Consider the following 7,947-nt stretch of genomic DNA (forward strand, 5'->3'; position numbering starts at 1 on the left):
GCCTTTGTAGGCAATTCAGTCTTGCTTTTGATCAAAGAAAAGGCAATAAAAACCAAAACCAACAACAAAACAGAGAAGTAAAATAACTCAAGATAGAGCAATCGAGTTGGGTCAACTTTTGGTGTCTGAGAAATAACAGAGCCCTGCTTCTAGAACCCACTCTTGAGGGCCAGACGGGGTGGATGAGGAAGGCAGGTTACAGACAGCAAGGGAGGGGTGGACATTTTTGGAGCTTCTATGTGCTAAGCACTGGATTCTGCTGAAATTGAGGTCAAAGAGCACAGCGGTTAAGAGTAGAGTGCCAGAGCCAGGCTACCTGGGCTCAAAATCTACACTGTCCTCTCCAATTTTGTCCCTTGGGTTTGTTTAACCATTCTGAGTCTCCATTCCCTTAGCAGCAAACTATGTTGCTATGAACATTAAATAAGCAAATACATACAAAGAGTTTAGAACCCAACCTGACACACAGTAAATGCTCATTAAGTATTAGTATTATATTAACTTGTTGAATCTTCACATTAACCTATGGGTTTGTAATTTTACTCTCCTCAGTTCATAAGGAAACAGGCTCAACTCGAGAAATCCCCTGCCTAGGGCACACAGTTGGCAAGAGGCAGGAATGGGACTCAACTCCAAGTTTGGCAGGCCTCCTCACCCCTTGATGCCTCTGGTAGGAGCTGGCTTTCCCTATGAGTCTGGATGATGACTGGGCTCTTCCTGGCTCTTGGGGTTTCGTTCCTATAAGGGAGGCTCCACTCATCCCCACACATGACGCCCATGTGATGGGGCTCACAGAGCAGAGTGAGCCTCCCTCACAGTCACAGGCCAGAGGGATCAAGACAGCATCCTACGGTCCTTCCTACCCGCAGCCTCCATGGCTCCTTGTCACCCAGGATGACAGACAGAGCACCAGGTTGGGAATCAGTAGGTGTGGGTTCCAGCTCTGCCACAAACCTGCTGCACAACCTTGTGCAAACCAATTTCCCCATCTTAAAAACGAAGAGGTTGGATTTCGCCATCCTGAGCTCTCTGAGAGTCTGAATTTACAATTCCAGGGATCAGAGTGTCACATCTCACATGCTAAGATGAAAAGGTGAGCGTTTCAGCCAGTTGACTGCAGTGAGAAGAGATCACCCATCTTCTCAGTGCCCCGTGGAAGCACTTCCATTTAGGACACATCATACATTCAACAGGCTTTGAGAAAAACTCGGGGGTGGAAGTGGGGAGAGAACCACTATTGACTTTGCACACCTCAGGCCCGGGGATTGACATTTCCACACACAAGAACCAGTGACAGCAGCCCGATGGCACGGGGAGTGTTTGTGATGCCATCTTACGGAGGAGGCAACTGAGATGCAGGGAAGTCAGGTCTTAGCACCGACATGACCTTTTGATCCAGGTATTTCTGAATCCAAATTGATGGTCATTATAAGAGTATAAGCAAACAATAGATTGCAAGCAAAAAAGTGAATTCCTTTTTTTTTCTTTTCTTTGTTTTTGTTTTAAAGCATTTTGCTTTTTAAGGGCCAATCTTCTCTTCATGTGCGAAGTGGGAATCAAGATCTGGGTCATAGCTTACAGTCCCAAACCCCAGTTGTCCTGGAAGAAAACAAGGACTCATCAGGGCCTGGAAAGCTTGTGTCTGAATCTCCAGCAATTCATGGCTGGCTGATATCTTCTAAAGTCAGCCAAGTTTGAGCCTGGCAGGCTGAAAGACCATTTCACTGGCAGCACAGAACCCATTCCCCATGCGTTCCCCACCACCCACAGTTCTCTTGTCCTACCTGAGTTCCTCCTTGGCAGGTAGTTTACCAGACATCCAAGCACCAAATGGGGCCATGTGGATCTGGCCTGGTCCTGGTCGTCTGTACAGCTGGAGGAGCCACGCCTCTTTCTGCCATTTCTCAGGAAGCAAAGCACCTACTGTCTTCCCAGCAGAGCCAGGGCAAGCATGGGCTTGGGAATGGAGCACACCTGCCTCCCCAGTCTGGCTCTGCCCTTCAATAATCGTGTCCCTGGGCCGGATGTGGTGGCTCACGCCTATAATCCCAGCACTTCGAGAGGCCAAAGCAGGTGGATCACCTGAGGTCAGGAGTTCGGAGACCAGCCTGGCCAACATGGTGAAACCGCGTCTCTATTAAAATACAAAAATTAGCCAGGCGTGGTGGCACGCACCTATAATCCCAGCTACTCAGGAGGCTGAGGCAGGAGAATCACTTGAATCAGGGAGGTGGAGGTTGCAGTGAGCTGAGATCACGCCATTGCACTATAGCCTGGGTGACAGTGAGACTCCATCTCAAAAAAAAAAAAAAAATTGTGTGCTCTACACTCTGCCTCTCTGGCCTTTAGCTTGGTATTATAAAAATGGGGATACTATTTCCTTGGAGAGTTATATGTAGATTTAATGAGCATAGAGCTTTTAGATCCAGGTTTCATGGAAGCACCAAAGCGTCTGTTAGGAGTGGGGAGGATGCTACATGGTGAGGGACAGGGCCTTAGATGCCGCATCCCCTTCCATCAGAGGCGCTTCCCTGGTATTTGTTTTACACGGCCAGGTTAGGCTTGCGATTTTGGATGGAGGAAAGGGTTATGCAGCTGAAAGAAAGCAGAAAGACCGCTGCTCTAGTTGTTGAGGAAGTGCTGGGCACCCAGCGGGCACTTAATAAATGTTAGCACTTTCCCTCTCCTCGCCCCCATCATTCTCCCCCCCTGGATTCTTTATTAGATGGCTCGGCGAAAACCTGGACCCAGATGAATGGAGAGAAGGCAGCAGGCAGAAGATGGAGTGCTTTTAAAATATCAAGCGAATCACTGCAGGTGTGGAGTGCCTGGCGGGGGCTGGGGGTCACGGAGGCTGTGACCCAAATACGATGGGGCACAGGCTCACCGCAGCTCCACACTGAGGCCCCTGCCTGCAACCAGCACAGAAAAGGCTCCCCAGAAACAGGGGAACCGGCCCCTGCCCCACCAACGCCGTTCACAACAGGCTCACCTCCTCCTCCCCCTCTCCTGAATGGAAGGACCCAAAGGAAAAGAGAGAGCTCTGAAATGTGCAAAGGGGCACAAGAGGTGGGGAGGCCCAGTGGGCTGACCTGGCTGCTTCTTACAAATAAGCGGAGCCTGCTGCACTGCGAGGGCACCGAGAACAAAGAGCTGCCATCAACCCTGCCGGGTTTTTCTCAGATCCTCGGAAAATGGATCGCCCGGGAGCAGCTCGGCAACCGGAGCCATAGCGCCACCTACAGGCTTCCTTCTGCCATGCACTTTGCCTTCAAATGCCCCTTTTCAGCTGCAGGTATTACATGCTAGGTATGCCAGGGGCGGGAGCTCACATCAAATCCACTGAACTGCGAGGTGTCGTGTTGCTGATACGCTCAGACAAATGAGCTTGGCGTAGAGAGAACGGTCGTTGCTAACGTGTGTCTTGCAGGCAGGGTATCAGGGCTGCGCTCCAGGCAGGAAGCTGGCAGAGTTGACAGCCAATCTCCCATCTTGGTAATGGGGAAACTGAGGCCGAAACAGTCCACAGTTACACAGTGAGTTGGAGGCAGAGCTAGGACAGGAAGCATTCTGTGCCTCTCCACTTGGATGGCTGTTCACCTGTTAATTCCGCAATAACTGTACTGTGACAGCCACAGGAGCCTGCAGCACACACACTCAAGAGTGGCTCCTTTTCACTCAGAAATGTCAGGAGATGGGGCCAAGTTTAGAGGTTGCAGCTACAGATAAGCCTCCGAATACGGGCTCCATGGGGCCTGGGGATAGGCCCCTGCTCTGAATGTGGATGTGAGAGGATTTAGTTCGCAGAACTGACTTTCCCTCCTACACACCCTCACGCTCACACTCTCCATCTAGCAAACTGTTTGCCCTTTATGGCCCACTCACAGGTTGCTATCTTCCAAAGCCTTCTCTGATCCCTTCTCCCTGCCAGTGGAGTCCGTCATCTGTGCCACCACAGTACTTATTCGAGACATTGATCATTGAACAGATCCCCCTGTATTATGATGATTTCTGTGTCTGTTTGTCTAAATGGAGAGTTCTGGTGTCTCCAAAGCTCAGCCCAGAGCCAGACACAAAGCAGGTGGTCACTCCAAAAAGGATGGGTAGATGGATGGATGGGTGGGTGTGTGGGTGGGTGGATGGATGGGTGGGTGTGTGGGTGGGTGGGTGAGTGGATGAAAGGGTGGGTGGATGGATGGGTGGGTGTGTGGGTGGGTGGGTGAGTGGATGAAAAGGTGGGTGGATGGATGGGTGGGCAGGTGGGTGGATGAAAGGGTGGGTGGATGGATGGGTGGGTGGGTGAGTCGATAGATGGATGAGTGGGTGGACAGCAAACAAGGCACACCTAGAGGATGGGGAACTACTCTATTCTATATTCTAGAACAGGGATAGCATCTGTTTCTAAGGAGACCTGCATCTAAAAGCATCTGCTCCCAAGTCTAAGTCAAAAAGCATAACAGGGTGTGCATGCTAAGGGCAGTTGGGCTGGCCCCCTCCTCCTCCTGACTGCCCCTTCCCCCTGGTTTCCCAGATAACCCATTAGAAACCTGCCAGTGGTCCCCAAGGTGTAGTTCCCTGAATGCCTGCAGCAGAATCACCTGAAGAGTTTGTTAAAATGCAGGCTCCTGGGCCCTTCCCTCAGAGATTCTGATTCTGCCAGCATGAGGAAGGGCCTGGGAATATGAATGTTTAAATCAGCACCAACCAAGTGAGGCTGATGTGAAGGTAAGTTTGACACCACTCGTCAACACAGTACAAGGACATGCCAGAAACTGCCCTTGCTGATGGTCCACCCACAGAGGCTTAAAGAAACGACCCTGTCTCACAGACACCAAACGGTAGAAAGTGCCTATGGAGTCTTCAAACATCTAGAAGTCCAGGGAGAGGGAGGGCTTCCAACTCCCTCCACGCATCTCACCAAACCCCGGCCCAACCCGAGCCTGAGGGGGCTGGCCCACTCCCTAAAGAAAAATGGTCTTCCCCTCCCCAAAAGCGACAGTAAGCCTGGCCTGCCTTGTGCTCCCCACTCCCCAGCGAAGCCCACAGTTGTTGCGGGTGGGGGGGCTTTATTCCCTGTTTACCACGGCAGAGAAGCCAGCAGCTGTTTTCAGTGTCTGTTTCTACCTAAACACAGCTCACGCTCCCAAACATGGGCTCTGCCAGCAAACGTTAGCAGACCTGGAACACGAGTCCTCCATTGGGTTCAGGCTGGAAAGGGCTCAAGAATGAAGACAGGACCAGAAGATGGTTCGGACGGGGGCACAGCCAAACATCTTGGCAACTATGAGTGGGCAAGCAGCCCTCCCAGGCCAGCTGGTGAGCTCCTGGAAGGAGCAGAAAGGGCCCATTGGAAGGCAAAAGAAAACAAACAATGACATCCAAACATCTGTTTGTCTATTGTGGCCCAATAACCTGAGCTCCAGCCACATTAGGTCTTCTGCTGAATACCTACTATGTGCCAGGCCCTATATTTGGTGCCTTGCTATTTAGGTTAATCCCCACAATAGCCTTAGGAGACAGGTAATATCATGATGCCCATTTCACATACAAGGACACTGAGGTTCAGGAAGGCAAAGTGACTTGCCCAGACCTTGAGTGGGTCAGCCCAGATGCAGAGTCAGAGCTGGAGTCCAGGCTCCTCTGCTTTTCCAGGCTCCCTTGCTGCAGCTGCGCTGTTCACCACGCACATGCCAGGCAGTCTGGACCTGTCCACGCTGCTCCTCCACCCAGAATACCTGACCTCTGGTGCCATGAACGTAGTCCTTCTGGTTCTTCAGAGTCACAGGCCACTTTTTCCCTAAAGCCCTCCTGGATCCCATCTCCTATCCAAATAGAGAAGTTAAGTGCTGTGTTCCCACGCACACTGCTTGGCCTGGCATTCAGCCCCATTTTCATCTGTCTTACAGTTGCTGAGATTCACAACAGTCCCCTTAAATCTCAATCTCCCACCCCCACCTCTGCTGCTGCCACCACCCAGCCTCTGCCCATCATATCCCTGTCCCTACCACCTAACTCGGAGCCTTGGCAGGCTTCAGGCTGACCCTCTGGGGCACCACACAGGTCCAGGGCCCATATGTAGACTGAGGAATAAATAAATTGCCCCTCCCAGCCACGGGCAGCCAGTCATTACTGAGGGTGGTATGGCCTATTGACCTAATGGAAGAACACTGAATTCTAAGCTTAAAAGCCTAGCTTTGAGACTTGGTTCTGAAACTAATTCACTGTGTGATATTGAGCCTCTCTGGACCTCAGGTTCCATCTGTAGAATGGGTGGGTGAATGGAAGACATGATCTCTATGTTCCATAGCTCTGTTAAACACTTAAATGTTCAGTGAATGAGGACATTTGAGTCTTTATCAAGGGTCTAATCCATTGAGCCCACAGAGTGGCTGCAGGTGCCTGCCTGAGGGCAACTGAGACAGGCTCAGCTGAACTCAAGGTTCTGACTGTGAGTAGGAAGACAAGTTTGGGTGGGTCAACTAAAGAGCTTTGAATACCAAGAAAGGAACATGGAACTGACTTAATATGGCAGGGGAGTGATTGTTGCTCCCTCAGGCGGGAAGGACAGGAGAGTGAGGCGAGGGATCACTCATCTGGCACTGATGTGAGGGGTGACAGAAAGAGGACCTGGGCCTGAGACACTACTTGGGTGCCTGCTCAATGTAGGAAGCCTGGTTGTCATGAGCCGAGGGTCTGTACCAGCATGAGTGGCAGTGGGATTGAAGAAGGGAGATGTTTTGGAAACATCTCAAAAGAAGAATCTCTAGGATTCCTAGAGATTTCAGCATGCAGCATGGAGGAGAAAAGGAAACACAGATGGCTCAGAAGTTTGATCCTGGGGTTGGTGAGTTTCAGAGTACAGTGGGTTGAGGAGGGGCTGAGTATCTGTGGCTCCAGTACTGAGGGGCAGGGGCTAAGGAAAAAGAGACAAGGGAAAGAACTGGGTGCCAGTCTCCATTCCTGCTCCTAACCATAGCAGATCATCATTCCATTCTGAGCCCGTTTTGTTACCAGTGAAATGGGGGGAAAGAATCCTGCCTATCTGATAGGGATGTTGTGGGGCTTTCATGCACTAATGCATATGCAGTGTGTGTATAGGGTAAGCCTCATAAACATTGACTATTATAATGGCTATGTGTCCGTGATCCATTTTTATTTCACAATTTAATAATAATAGCTACCATTTATTGATCATCTGCCCTGTGCCAGGCACTGTACTAAGTAATTTGTTTATACTCATGATCTGATTTCTTCCTCATAAGAATTCCGTAAGAACCCCCTGACTTTTGTGGACGGTTAACTCTGAAGATCAGAGAACTCAGGCAACTTTCCTGAGACAGCACAGCGGCTGAGAAGCAGTCACTTCCAACCAGCATTCCATAAGCCCCTAACAGGTCCCGGGCACTGGTCGGAACACAAAGAGGTGTAGAATCTGGCTTTGTCCTTCAAGGCAGCTCATTGCGGCTACTGGCCTCCAGTGGAACAGGTCTCTTTGAGCTATTTGTTCTGGAATTTTATTCTCTGCTGTGAATGTTGATAGACAGGGAACAAATATCCCCTGGTTGGACTCTCTGAGCATGGGGCACTGGGAAAGGATGTCAAGCCCTGAGACCATTGTTCACGATGAGTGGCCGCACCCGCCCACCCGACAGCCTTTTATCCAACTTGGCTGGGTGCTATTATTCAGCTCTGAGCCATCACCAGGAGCTGCAAAGCAGTTAATTACAGAAGTATAATCCCCTTCTTCACAAGAAGCTGATCTTCTAGGGTTGCGAGAAGATAAGATTTATGCCTCTTTCAATTCCTTTATTCTCTCATCAACATAGATTCATATTTCAGTTTCCTGCATTGGAAACAAAAAGGAAACTCGCTCAGCCCACTGCTGCCTGAGAGAGATAAATTAGGCTACACAAAGAACCAGTCCTATAAACTCAATCTCTTCCCCTT

General features: G+C 50.3%; 1 pseudogene; it reads right to left on the reverse strand.

The window, feature by feature from the left end:
- Positions 1-2,304: 2,304 nt before the first annotated feature.
- LOC100460423 (putative uncharacterized protein FLJ41423) lies at positions 2,305-3,249 on the reverse strand (annotated as a pseudogene).
- Between the last annotated feature and the right edge of the window lie 4,698 nt (positions 3,250-7,947).

Source organism: Pongo abelii, chromosome 9 (genome assembly GCF_028885655.2).
Source record: "Pongo abelii isolate AG06213 chromosome 9, NHGRI_mPonAbe1-v2.0_pri, whole genome shotgun sequence".
NCBI lineage: Eukaryota > Metazoa > Chordata > Mammalia > Primates > Hominidae > Pongo > Pongo abelii.